Here is a 13,827-nt window from a genome sequence, read left to right on the forward strand (position 1 = left end):
TCAGGGTTATTTCCCCCTGTTGGACGTCAATGAGGGATCGTCCAGTTGCTAGGAAGGGTCTTCCTAGAATGAGAGTAGCACTCTTGTGCTCCTCCATTTCCAGCACAACAAAGTCAGTGGGAAAGGCGAATGGCCCAACTCTGACAATCATGTCTTCAATCACGCCTGATGGGTATTTAGTGGAGCCATCAGCAAGTTGGAGACATATCCGGGTTGGTTTAACTTCTTCAGTTAAGCCAAGCTTTCTGATAGTGGATGCAGGTATTAGGTTGATGCTTGCCCCAAGATCGCATAAAGCTGTCTTGGTGCATTGACCTTCTAATATGCATGGTATCAGAAAACTCCCAGGGTCTTTAAGCTTTTCAGGAAAGCTTTTCAGAATGACTGCACTGCATTCTTCAGTGAGGAGAACTCTTTCTGTTTCTCTCCAATCCTTTTTATGACTCAAGATCTCTTTCATGAACTTGGCATAAGAAGGTATTTGCTCAAGTGCTTCTGCAAATGGAATCTTTATTTCAAGAGTCCTGAGATAATCTGCAAAGCGAGCAAATTGCTTATCCTGCTCCTCTTTTCAGAGTTTTTGAGGATAAGGTATCTTGGCTTTATATTCTTCAACCTTAGTTGCTGTAGGTTTATTGCCTACAGAAGTGGTTGAAGAAGCCTTTTTAGAGGGGTTGTCATAAGCACTTGTGTGTGTCTGATCCCTCACTGGCAATTGAGTGCTAGAGTTAGAAGCTGGAGTGACGTGAGACGCCAACTCATTGTCTGTTCCTGGCGTCTGAACGCCAGAACTATGCCCATTTTGGGTGTTCAGTGCCAGATCTTGCCCATTTTGGGCGTTCAACGCCAGATCCTTGCCCATTTCTGGCATTGAACGCCAATCCTGCCTTGTTTCTGGCGTTGAACGCCAGTTTTGGGCATGGTCTGGGCGTTCAACGCCAGCCTTCCACCAATTTTCTGGCGTTTTAGCGCCAGAATTATTTCTCCCTGGGCTCTTACTGTCCTCAGGTGAATCTTGGGTGGTTTGCTCATTTCTTGGCTTTTTGCTGCCTTGAGGTGGGGTATTTAATGTTTTCCCACTTCTTAATTGAACTGCTTGGCATTCTTCTGTTATTTGTCTTGATAGATGTTGCTTTGTTTGCCTAAACTGTTCTTCCATATGTATATTGGCCATTCTTGTCTCTTGTAGCCTATCTTTAAATTCGGCTAGCTGCCTTGTTAGAAAGTCCAATTGCTGATTGAATTCAGCAGCTTGTTTTACAGGACTGAGTTTAGCAGTTACTGTTTTAACTTCTTCTTTCATGGAAGGGTCACTGCTTAGATACAGATGCTGATTCCTGGCAACTGTATCAATGAGCTCTTGAGCCTCTTCAATTGTCTTTCTCATGTGGATAGATCCACCAGCTGAGTAATCTAAAGACATCTGAGCTCCTTCTGTAAGCCCATAGTAGAAGATGTCTAACTGAACCCACTCTGAAAACATTTCAGAGGGGCATTTTCGTAGCATCTCTCTATATCTCTCCCAGGCATCATAAAGAGATTCATTATCTCCTTGTTTAAAGCCTTGGATGTCCAGCCTTAGCTGTGTCATCCGTTTTGGGGGAAAGTATTGATTCAGGAATTTTTCTGTCAGCTGTTTCCATGTCCTTATGCTGGCCTTAGGTTGGTTATTCAACCACCTCTTAGCTTGATCTTTTACAGCAAATGGAAACAGTAATAGTCTGTAGACATCCTAATCTATTTCTTTATCATGTACTGTGTCAGCAATCTGTAGAAACTGTGCCAGAAATTCTGTAGGTTCTTCCTGTGGAAGACCGAAATACTGGCAACTTTGCTGCACCATGATAATGAGCTGAGGATTCAACTCAAAGCTACTGACTCCAATGGAAGGTATGCAGATGCTACTCCCATATGAAGCAGTAGAGGGGTTAGAATATGACCCCAAAGTCCTCCTGGACTGTTCATTTCCACTTAGATCCATGATGGAGAAGACGACCCGAGATTTAAATACTCGGTTATCAATTTTATTGGGTTTGCTTAAGTAACAAACAAAACGTTTGTAAGAAAGGAATTCTTGTCGGTCTAGAAGCTATACTTACAAAGCGAATTTATTTGCGAAAATTCTAGATCGCGCGAGAGTTTCGCTCTTTCAAAATGGCGCCGTTGCCGGGGAATTGTAAACGTGTGCCTTATTATTGGTTATTGAAAATATTTTTCTTTTACTTGTTTATTTGTTTTCGTTTTTTTTCCTTTTTCCATTAGCTACTATGAATTCTCACCCCTCTCGCTTTGAGTTTGGTTCTAAATTTGTTGAAAGGAATGAAAGCTATAACAGGAATATGCATCAAGGTCTAAGCAATAAAAGATGGATGGAGCCAAAAGGATCTGATCAACCCTTTAGGCAACAACACCCTCCAAGATATCATGGGCAAGGACCACTGGTGCACAAAATTGTGATCATCAACAATGGCACCAAAGACTTGGTGCTCTCAAACGTGAATCACACTTTATCACAACTTCGCACAACTAACCAGCAAGTGCACTGAGTCGTCCAAGTAATAAACCTTACGTGAGTAAGGGTCGATCCCACGGAGATTGTCGGCTTGAAGCAAGCTATGGTCACCTTATAAATCTCAGTCAGGCGGATTCAAATGGTTATAGAGTTTTAATAATCAAAAGATAAATAAAATGTAAAATAGGACAAAAATACTTATGTAATTCATTGGTGAGAATTTCAGATAAGCGTATGGAGATGCTTTTGTTCCTCCTGAACCTCTGCTTTCTTGCTATCTTCATCCAATCATTCCTACTCCTTTCCATGGCAAGCGTTATGTAGGCCATCACCGTCGTCAATGGCTACATCCCATCCTCACAGTGAAAATGGTCCAAAATGTGCTGTCACCGCATGGCTATTCATCTGTCGGTTCTCGATCATACTGGAATAGGATTCAGTAATCCTTTTGCGTCTGTCACTACGCCCAGCACTCGCGAGTTTGAAGCTCGTCACAGCCATCCCTTCCCGGATCCTACTCGGAATACCACAGACAAGGTTTAGACTTTCCGGATCTCAAGAATAGCCGCCAATAATTCTAGCCTATACCACGAAGACTCTGGTCTCATGGAATGGAAGGCTCGATTGTTAGGAGAGGCAACCATGCGTCATGAACCAGGAGGCTAAGAGATATGTACTTAAGCTATTGCAAGTAGAACGGAAGTGGTTGTCAGGCACGCGTTCATGGGTGAGAAAGATGATGAGTGTCATGGATCATCACCTTCCTCAGGTTGAAGAACAAGTGTATATCTTAGATAAGAAATAGGCTTGAATTGAATAGAAAAATAATAGTACTTTGCATTAATTCATGAGAAATAGCAGAGCTTCACACCTTAATCTTTGGTATGTAGAAACTCTACCATTGAAAATACATAAGAACAAGGTCCAGGCATGGCCAAATGGCCAGCCTCCATAAAGGTCTAAGATAGCATAAAACTGATCAAAGATGTCTAATACAATAGTAAAGGGTCCTATTTATATCAGACTAGTTACTAAGGTTTACAGAAATGAGTAAATGATACAGAAATCCACTTCTGGGGCCCACTTGGTGTGTGCTTGGGCTGAGCATTGAGCTTTACACATGTAGAGGCTTCTCTTGGAGTTGAACGCCAGTTTGTAACCTGTTTCTAGCGTTTAACTCCACTTTGCAACCTATTTCTGGCGTTTAACTCCAAAATAGGGCAGGAAGCTAGCGTTGAATGCCAGTTTGTGTCATCTAAACTCAGGAAAAGTATGGACTATTATATATTTCTGGAAAGCCCTGGATGTCTGCTTTCCAACGCAATTGAGAGCGCACCATTTGGAGTTCTGTAGCTCCAGAAAATCCACTTTGAGTGCAGGGAGGTCAGAATCCAACAGCATCTGCAGTCCTTCTTCAACCTATGAATCTGATTTTTGCTCAAGTCCCTCAATTTCAACCAGAAATTACCTGAAATCACAGAAAAACACACAAAATCATAGTAAAGTCCAGAAATGTGATTTTTATTTAAAAACTAATAAAAATATACTAAAAACTAACTAAATCATACTGAAAACTATGTAAAAACAATGCCAAAAAGCGTATAAATTATCCGCTCATCACAACACCAAACTTAAATTGTTGCTTGTCCCCAAGCAACTGAAAATCAAATAGGATAAAAAGAAGAGAATATACTATAAATTCTAAAATATCAATGAAACTTAGCTCCAATCAGATGAGCGGGACTAGTAGCTTTTTGCCTCTTGAATAGTTTTGGCATCTCACTTTATCCATTGAAGTTCAGAATGATTGGCATCTATAGGAACTTAGATTTTAGATAGTATTATTGATTCTCCTAGTTCAGTATGTTGATTCTTGAACATAGCTACTTTATGAGTCTTGGCCGTGGCCCTGAGCACTCTGTTTTCCTGTATTACCACCGGATACATACATGCCACAGACACATAACTAGGTGAACATTTTCAGATTGTGACTCAACTTTGCTAAAGTCTCCAATTAGAGGTGTTCAGGGTTCTTAAGCACACTCTTTTTTTTTTCTTTGGACCTTGACTTTAACCACTCAGTCTCAAGTTTCCACTTGACACCTTCACGCCACAAGCACATGGTTAGGGACAGCTTGGTTTAGCCGCTTAGGCCAGGATTTTATTCCTTTAGGCCCTCCTATCCACTAATGCTCAAAGTCTTGGATCCTTTTTATTACCCTTACCTTTTGGTTTTAAGGGCTATTGGCTTTTTGCTCTTGCCTTTTGGTTTAAAGAGCTTTTGGCTTTTTCTGCTTGCTTTTTCTTTTTCTTTCTATTTTTTTTCGCCAATTTTTTTTTCCTTTTTTTTTTTTGCAAGCTCTTCTCTATTCACTGCTTTTTCTTGCTTCAAGAATCAATTTTTTTATTTTTCAGATTATCAAATAACATGTCTCCTTTTTCATCATTCTTTCAAGAGCCAACATATTTAACATTCATAAACCGCAATATCAAAAGACATATGCACTGTTCAAGCATTCATTCAGAAAACAAAAAGTATTGTCACCACATCAAAATAATTAAACTAGTTTCAAGGATAAATTCGAAACCCTGTACTTCTTGTTCTTTTATTTTTTAGAACATTTTTCATTTAAGAGAGGTGATGGATTCATAGGACATTCATAGCTTTAAGACATAGACACTTAGACACTAGTGATCATATAGTAAAGACACAAACATAAATAAACATGAAGCATAGTAAACGAAAAACAGAAAATAAGAACAAGGAGATTAAGGAATGGGTCCACCTTAGTGAGGGTGACGTCTTCCTCTTCTTGAAGAACCAATGGTGCTCTTGAGCTCCTCTATGTCTCTTCCTTGTCGTTGTTGCTCCTCCCTCATAGCTCTTTGATCTTCTCTAATCTCATGGAGGATGATGGAGTGCTCTTGGTGATCCATCCTTAGTTGTCCCATGTTGGAGCTTAATTCTCCTAGGGAGGTGTTGATTTGCTCCCAATAGTTTTGTGGAGGAAAGTGCATCCCCTGAGGCATCTCAAGGATTTCATGGTGAGGAATTTCCTCATGCTCTTGTTGAGGTCCATGATCTCTTGTTTGCTCCATCCTCTTCTTAGTGATGGGCTTGTTCTCTTCAATGAGGATGTCTCCCTCTATGTCAATTCTAGCCGAATTGCAGAGATGGCAAATGAGGTGAGGAAAAGCTAACCTTGCCAAAGTGGATGACTTGTCAGCCACCTTGTAGAGTTCTTGAGGTATAATCTCATGAACCTCTACTTCCTCCCCAATCATGATACTATGGATCATGATGGCCCGGTCTACAGTAACTTCAGACCGGTTGCTAGTAGGAATGATTGAGCGTTGAATAAACTCCAACCATCCTCTAGCTACAAGCTTAAGGTCCAGTCTTCTCAATTGAACCGGCTTGCCTCTTGAGTCAACTTTCCATTGAGCTCCTTCCACACATATGTCCACGAGAACTTGGTCCAACCTTTGATCAAAGTTGACCCTTCTAGTGTAGGGGCGTGCGTTTTCTTCCATCATTGGCAAGTTGAACGCCAACCTTACATTTTTCGGACTGAAATCTAAGTATTTCCCCCGAACCATGGTGAGCCAATGCTTTGGATTCGGGTTCACACTTTGATCATGGTTCCTAGTGATCCATGCGTTTGCATAGAACTCTTGAACCAGTAAGATCCCGACTTGTTGAATGGGGTTGGTGAGAACTTTCCAACCTCTTCTTTGGATCTCAAGTCGGATCTCTGGATACTCATTCTTTTTGAGCTTGAAAGGAACCTCAGGGATCACTTTCTTCTTGGCCACAACTTCATAGAAGTGGTCTTGATGGACCTTTGAGATGAATCTCTCCATCTCCCATGACTCAGAGGTAGAAGCAATTGCCTTCCCTTTCCTCTTTCTTGAGAATTCTCTGGCCTTAGGTGCCATTGATGGTTATGGAAAAACAAAAAGCAATACTTTTTCCACACCAAACTTAAAATGTTTACTCGTCCCCGAGCAAAAGAAGAAAGAAAGAAGGAGAAGAAGAAAAAGAATGGAGGAGAGGGAGAGAGGTGTGTATTCTGCCAAGGGTAAGAAGAAAGGGTTGTGTTGTGTGAAAATGAAGGAGGAATGAGGGGTTTATATAGGGGTGGGGGGAGGTTTAGGGTTCAGCCATTAAGGTTGGATTTGGGAGGGAAAAGAGTTTGAATTTTGGAGGTAGATGGGGTTTATGGGGAAGAGGGGATGGATGTGAATGGTGAAGAGGTGATGGGGAAGAGTGATTGAGGTGATTGGTGAAGGGTATTTAGGGAAGAGAGTTATGAAAATGTGTGAAAAGGAGAGAAGAAGGTAGGTGGGAATCATGTGGGGTCTACAGATCCTGTGGGGATCCTGTGGGGTCCACAGATCCTGAGGGGTCAAGGACTTAACATCCATGCTCCAATTAGGCGTGTAAACGCCCTTGCTGTGCAATCCTAGAGTTTAACGCCAGACTGCTGCCTGTTTTTGGCGTTAAACGCCCAAAAGTAGCCTGTTTCTGGCGTTTAACGCCAGCTTGATGCTTGTTTCTGGCGTTTAATGCCAGAAAGATGCTTGTTTCTGGCGTTTAAACGCAAGAATGCTCCTCCTCCAGGGTGTGCTATTTTTAATGTTGTTTTCCATTATGTTTTTGATTTTTTTCAGTAGTTTTTGTGACTCCACATGATCATCAACCTAATAAAACATGAAATAAAAATAAAAATAAAATTAAATATAATTAAATAACATTGGGTTGCCTCCCAACAAGCGTTTCTTTAATGTCAATAGCTTGACAGTGAGCTCTCATGGAGCCTCACAGATAGTCAGAGCAAGGTTGGAACCTCCCAACACCAAACTTAGAGTTTGAATGTGGGGGTTCAACACCAAACTTAGAGTTTGATTGTGGCCTCCCAACACCAAACTTAGAGTTTGACTGTGGGGGCTTTGGTTGACTTTGCAGTGAGAGAAGCTTTTCATGCTTCCTCTCCATGGTTACAGAAGGAGATCCTTGAGTTTTAAACACAAAGTTGTCCTCATTCAGTTGAAGGACCAACTCTCCTCTGTCCACATCAATCACAGCTCTTGCTGTGGCTAGGAAGGGTCTTCCAAGGATGATGGATTCATCCTCATCCTTCCCAGTGTCTAGGATTCTGAAATCAGCAGGGATGTAAAGGCCTTCAACCTTTACTAACACGCCCTCTACTTGTCTATAAGCCTATTTTCTTGAGTTGTCTGCCATCTCTAATGAGACTTTGGCAGCTTGCACCTCAAAGATCCCAAGTTTCTCTATTACAGAAAGTGGCATTAAGTTTATTCCTGACCCCAGGTCACACAGAGCCTTCTCAAAGGTCATGGTGCCTATGTTACAGGGTATTAAGAATGTACCAGGATCCTATTTCTTTTGAGGTAATTTCTGCCTATCCAATGCATTCAGTTCATTGGTGAGCAAATGAGGTTCATCTTCCCAAGTCTCATTACCAAATAATTTGGCATTCAGCTTCATGATTGCACCAAGGTACTTAGCAACTTGCTCTTCAGTGACGTCTTCATTCTCTTCAGAAGAAGAATACTCATCAGAGCTCATGAAGGGCAGAAGGATGTTCAATGGAATCTCTATGGTCTCTAGATAAGCCTTAGATTCCTTTGGTTTCTCAAAGGGAAACTCCTTATTGGTCACTGAGCGTCCCAGGAGGTCTTCCTCACTAGGATTCACGTCCTCCTCCTCCCTTGTAGGTTCGGCCATGATGGTCAAATCAATGGCCTTGCACTCTCTCTTTGGATTTTCTTCTGTATTGCTTGGGAGAGTACTAGGAGGAGTTTCAGTGACCCTTTTACTCAGCTGGCCCACTTGTGCCTCCAAATTTCTAATGGAGGACCTTGTTTCATTCATGAAACTTAAAGTGGCCTTAGATAGATCAGAGACTATATTTGCTAAGCTAGATGGATTCTGCTCAGAATTCTCTGTCGGTTGCTGAGTGGATGAAGGAAAAGGCTTGCTATTGCTAAACCTGTTTCTTCCACCATTATTAAAGCCTTGTTGAGGCTTTTGTTGATCCTTCCATGAAAAATTTGGATTATTTCTCCATGAGGGATTATAGGTATTCCCATAGGGTTCCCCCATGTAATTCACTTCTACTATTGCAGGGTTCTCAGGATCATAAGCTTCTTCTTCAAAAGATGCCTCTTGAGTACTGTTAGATGCAGCTTGCAATCCATTCAGACTCTGAGAAATCATATTGACTTACTGAGTCAATATTTTATTCTGAGCCAATATGGCATTCAAAGTATCAATTTCAAGAACTCCCTTCCTCTGAGGTGTTCCATTACTCACATGATTCCTTTCAGAAGTGTACATGAACTGGTTATTTGCAACCATGTCAATGAGTTCCTGAGCTTCTGCAGGCATTTTCTTTAGGTGAATGGATCCACCTGCAGAATGGTCCAATGACATCTTAGATAATTCAGACAGACCATCATAGAATATATCCAGGATGGTCCATTCTGAAAGCATGTCAGAAGGACACTTTTTGGTCAGTTGCTTGTATCTCTCCCAAGCTTCATAAAGGGATTCACCTTCTTTTTGTCTGAAGGTTTGAACATCCACTCTAAGCTTGCTAAGCTTTTGAGGAGGAAAGAACTTGGCTAAGAAAGCCGTGACCAGCTTATCCCAAGAGTTTAGGCTATCCTTAGGTTGAGAGTCCAAGCATATTCTAGCTCTGTCTCTTACAACAAACGGGAAAAGTATAAGCCTGTAGACCTCGGAGTCAACCCCATTGGTCTTAACAGTATCATAAATCTGCAAGAATTTAGTTAAGAACTGAAAAGGATCTTCTGATGGAAGTCCATGAAACTTGCAGTTCTGTTGCATTAGAGAAACTAATTGAGGTTTTAGCTCAAAATTGTTTGCTCCAATGGCAGGGATTGAGATGCTTCTTCCATGTAAATTGGAATTTGGTGCAGTAAAGTCACCAAGCATCTTCCTTGCATTGTTATTATTTTCGGCCATGTCTCCTTCTTTTTCGAAAATTTCTATCAGATTTTCTCCAGAGAGTTGTGCTTTAGCTTCCCTAAGCTTCCTCTTCAGAGTCCTTTCAGGTTCAGGATCAGCTTCAACAAGAATGTTCTTATCCTTGTTCCTGCTCATATGAAAAAGAAGAAAACAGAAAAGAAAATATGGAATCCTCTATGTCACAGTATAGAGATTCTTTTGTGTGAGTAGAAGAAGAAAAGAATAGAAGAAGAGAAATTCGAACACCAAGAGAAAAAGAGGGTTCGAATTTTGAGATGAAGAGAAGTGTTAGTAAATAAATAAATAATTAGAAGAAGATGAGAGGGAAGAATTCAAAAATTAAATAAATTAAAATAAAAATATTTCTGTTTTTAATTTAAAAAATAAAGTTAAAATTTGAAAATTAAAAAAAGAAAAATTAAATTAAATTAAATTAAAATTTAAAATAATTAGTTAATTAAAAAGGAATTTTGAAAAAGAGGAAGGTGATTTTCAAAAATTAGAGAGAGAATTAGTTAGGTAGTTTTGAAAAAGATATGATTGAAATAGTAAACTTTTAAAATCAAACAAAAAGTCAAGTAGTTAATTGAAAAAGATTTGAAAATCAATTTTTGAAAAGATAAGAAGTTAGAGAAGATTTTGAAATTGATTTTGAAAAAGATGTGATTGAAACTTATTTTGAAAAAGATTTGAAAAAGAAATTTAAAAAGATTTGATTTTGAAAATTAAAGTTGATTACTTGACTAACAAAAAACAAAAAGATATGATTTTAAAATTTAAAGATTGAACCTTTCTTAATAGGCAAGTAACAAACTTAAAATTTTTTTTGAATCAATCACATTAATTGTTAGCATTAATTTTGAAAATATGAAATGGAAATAAGAAAAAGATTTTGAAAATCAAAATTTAAAATTTTCGAAAATATGAAAGAAAAAATGAAAAAGATTTTATTTTTGAAAAATGTTTGAAAAAGATAGAATTTTTAAATTGAAAATTTGATTTGACTCATAAGAAACAATTAAAATTAAAAACTTTTTGACTAAATCAAACCAAATTTTTGAAAATTAGAGAGAGAATAAGGAAAATATATTTTTTTATTTTTGCATTTTTAATGATGAGAGAGAAAAATACTAAATTGAAACAAAACATAAAAATTTTGGATTAAAATAAAAGATGCATGCAAGAACACTATGAGTGTCAAGATGAACACCAAGAACACTTTGAATGTCAAGATGAACACCAAGAACTTATTTTTTTGAAAATTTTTAAGAAAAGAAAAACATGCAAGACACCAAACTTAGAAATTTTCAATGTTGAGACATTAATAATTCAAAAATGCATATGAGAAACAAGAAAAGACACAAAACAAGAAATTTTAAAAATCAAACAAGAACACTTACCAAGAACAACTTGAAGATCATGAAGAATGCAATGCATGGATTTTCGAAAAAATGCAAGAAAGAGATAAACATGCAATTGACACCAAACTTATGACTTAACATTAGATTCAAGCAAGAAACATCAAATTATTTTGGGTTTTATGATTTTGTAAATTTTTTTGGTATTTTTCGAAAAAATTAATTGGAAAAAGAAAAATAAGGATTTCAAAAATTTTTAATAGGAATTCCAGGAATCTTGCAATGTTAGTCTAAAGCTCCAATCCAGGAATTAGACATGGCTCACTAGCCAGCCAAGCTTTCAGTGAAAGCTCCAGTCCAAAACACTAGACATGGCCAATGGCCAGCCAAGCTTTAGCAGATACAAGTCAGACATACAACAGCTGATACTTCATTCAACTTGCTTCTGTGCTGATGAGTGGAAGCCTCGGTCCAAAAGAATTAGACATAGCTTTACAGCCAGCCAGGCTTCAACATGTTATTTTGAAACTCTAGAATTCATTCTTAAAAATTCTGAAGCCATAGAATAATTTATTTTCAAAATTTTTTTTTGAAAATTTTTTTTCAAAAATAAACATAAAAATAATAAAAACAAAAAGCTTAAAATTAAAATAAAATTTACCTAATCTGAGCAACAAGATGAACCATCAGTTGTCCAAACTCGAACAATCCCCGACAACGGCGCCAAAAACTTGGTGCACGAAATTGTGATCATCAACAATGGCGCCAAAGACTTGGTGCTCTCAAACGTGAATCACACTTTGTCACAACTTCGCACAACTAACCAGCAAGTGCACTGGGTCGTCCAAGTAATAAACCTTACGTGAGTAAGGGTCGATCCCACGGAGATTGTCGGCTTGAAGTAAGCTATGGTCACCTTGTAAATATCAGTCAGGCGGATTCAAATGGTTATAGAGTTTTAATAATCAAAAGATAAATAAAACGTAAAATAGGATAGAAATACTTATGTAATTCATTGGTGAGAATTTCAGATAAGCGTATGGAGATGCTTTTGTTCCTCCTGAACCTCTGCTTTCCTGCTGTCTTCATCCAATCATTCCTACTCCTTCCATGGCAAGCATTATGTAGAGCATCACCGTCGTCAATGGCTACATCCCATCCTCACAGTGAAAATGGTCCAAAATGCGCTGTCACCGCATGGCTATTCATCTGTCGGTTCTCGATCATACTTGAATAGGATTCAGTAATCCTTTTGTGTCTGTCACTACGCCCAGCACTCGCGAGTTTGAAGCTCGTCACAGCCATCCCTTCCCAGATCCTACTCGGAATACCACAGACAAGGTTTAGACTTTTCGGATCTCAAGAATGGCCGCCAATAATTCTAGCCTATACCACGAAGACTCTGGTCTCATGGAATGGAAGGCTCGGTTGTCAGGCGAGGCAACCATGCGTCATGAACCAGGAGGCTAAGAGATATGCACTTAAGCTATTGCAAGTAGAACGGAAGTGGTTGTCAGGCACGCATTCATAGGTGAGAATGATGATGAGTGTCACGGATCATCACCTTCCTCAGGTTGAAGAACAAGTGTATATCTTAGATAAGAAATAGGCTTGAATTGAATAGAAAAACAATAGTACTTTGCATTAATTCATGAGGAACACCAGAGCTCCACACCTTAATCTATGGTGTGTAGAAACTCTACTGTTGAAAATACATAAGAACAAGGTCCAGGCATGGCCAAATGGCCAGCCTCCATAAAGGTCTAAGATAGCATAAAACTAATCAAAGATGTCTAATACAATAGTAAAGGGTCCTATTTATATCAGACTAGTTACTAGGGTTTACAGAAATGAGTAAATGATGCAGAAATCTACTTCTGGGGCCCACTTGGTGTGTGCTTGGGCTGATCATTGAGCTTTACACGTGTAGAGGCTTCTCTTGGAGTTGAATGCCAGTTTGTAACCTGTTTCTGGTGTTTAACTCCACTTTGCAACCTGTTTCTGGCGTTTAGCTCCAGAATAGGGCAGGAAGCTGGCGTTGAATGCCAGTTTGTGTTATCTAAACTCGGGCAAAGTATGGACTATTATATATTGCTGGAAAGCCCTGGATATCTACTTTCCAACGCAATTGAGAGCGCGCCATTTGGAGTTCTGTAGCTCCAGAAAATCTACTTTGAGTGCAGGGAGGTCAGAATCCAACAGCATCTGCAGTCCTTCTTCAACCTCTGAATATGATTTTTGCTCAAGTCCCTCAATTTCAGCCAGAAATTACCTGAAATCACAGAAAAACACACAAACTCATAGTAAAGTCCAGAAATGTGATTTTTAGTTAAAAACTAATAAAAATATACTAAAAACTAACTAAATCATACTGAAAACTATGTAAAAACAATGCCAAAAAGCGTATAAATTATCCGCTCATCAACCACTCTACAATGCATACCAAGCTGATAGATATGGTGGACCCCCTTGTATTTACCAACAAGTCCCACCCTGTGCTTATAGATCATCCTCTCAACATAGCTTTGAACCACCACACTCACAAGTTCCTTTTCACCATTCATCACCATATGACCCTTATCCACCACAATTCCAATCCAATTACTTCCAAGAACCACCACATTCTTATTATGAACCCTCTCTCCCAACTAATGAATCCTCATATCCACCCCAATCTCCAATGGATGACAAACTTCGTGTTCTTCCTCAAGGGCAAGCGAAGATGCAAAGGGACGTGCTGGAACTCACTACTGCCTTAACCGAGGTGGTAAATAAATTAGCTTCCCAATATCTGAGCACTCAGAGTACTCCCATGGCTACATGTGGAGAATCAAAAGAAGAGCGTAGCATGAAGGAGACACTAGAAACTTCGGTGGACAATGAGGAGCATGGCTTTGTATTGGAACAAGTGGAGGAAGCCTTAATAGTTGTAGAGGAAG

General features: G+C 39.1%; 1 protein-coding gene and 1 non-coding gene across 2 annotated transcripts in view; both read left to right on the forward strand.

The window, feature by feature from the left end:
• Window positions 1-13,827, forward strand: part of LOC110266925 (uncharacterized) — a 44,504-nt gene that overhangs the window by 11,126 nt on the left and 19,551 nt on the right. The gene's annotated exons all lie outside the window — the stretch shown is intronic.
• LOC148546354 (small nucleolar RNA R71) lies at window positions 9,027-9,134 on the forward strand. Its single transcript, XR_015901162.1, has one exon. It is a non-coding gene; the product is annotated as a small nucleolar RNA R71 (small nucleolar RNA).

This window comes from Arachis ipaensis, chromosome B9, assembly GCF_059453495.1.
Source record: "Arachis ipaensis isolate K30076 ecotype BB chromosome B9, ASM5945349v1, whole genome shotgun sequence".
NCBI classification, from domain to species: domain Eukaryota; kingdom Viridiplantae; phylum Streptophyta; class Magnoliopsida; order Fabales; family Fabaceae; genus Arachis; species Arachis ipaensis.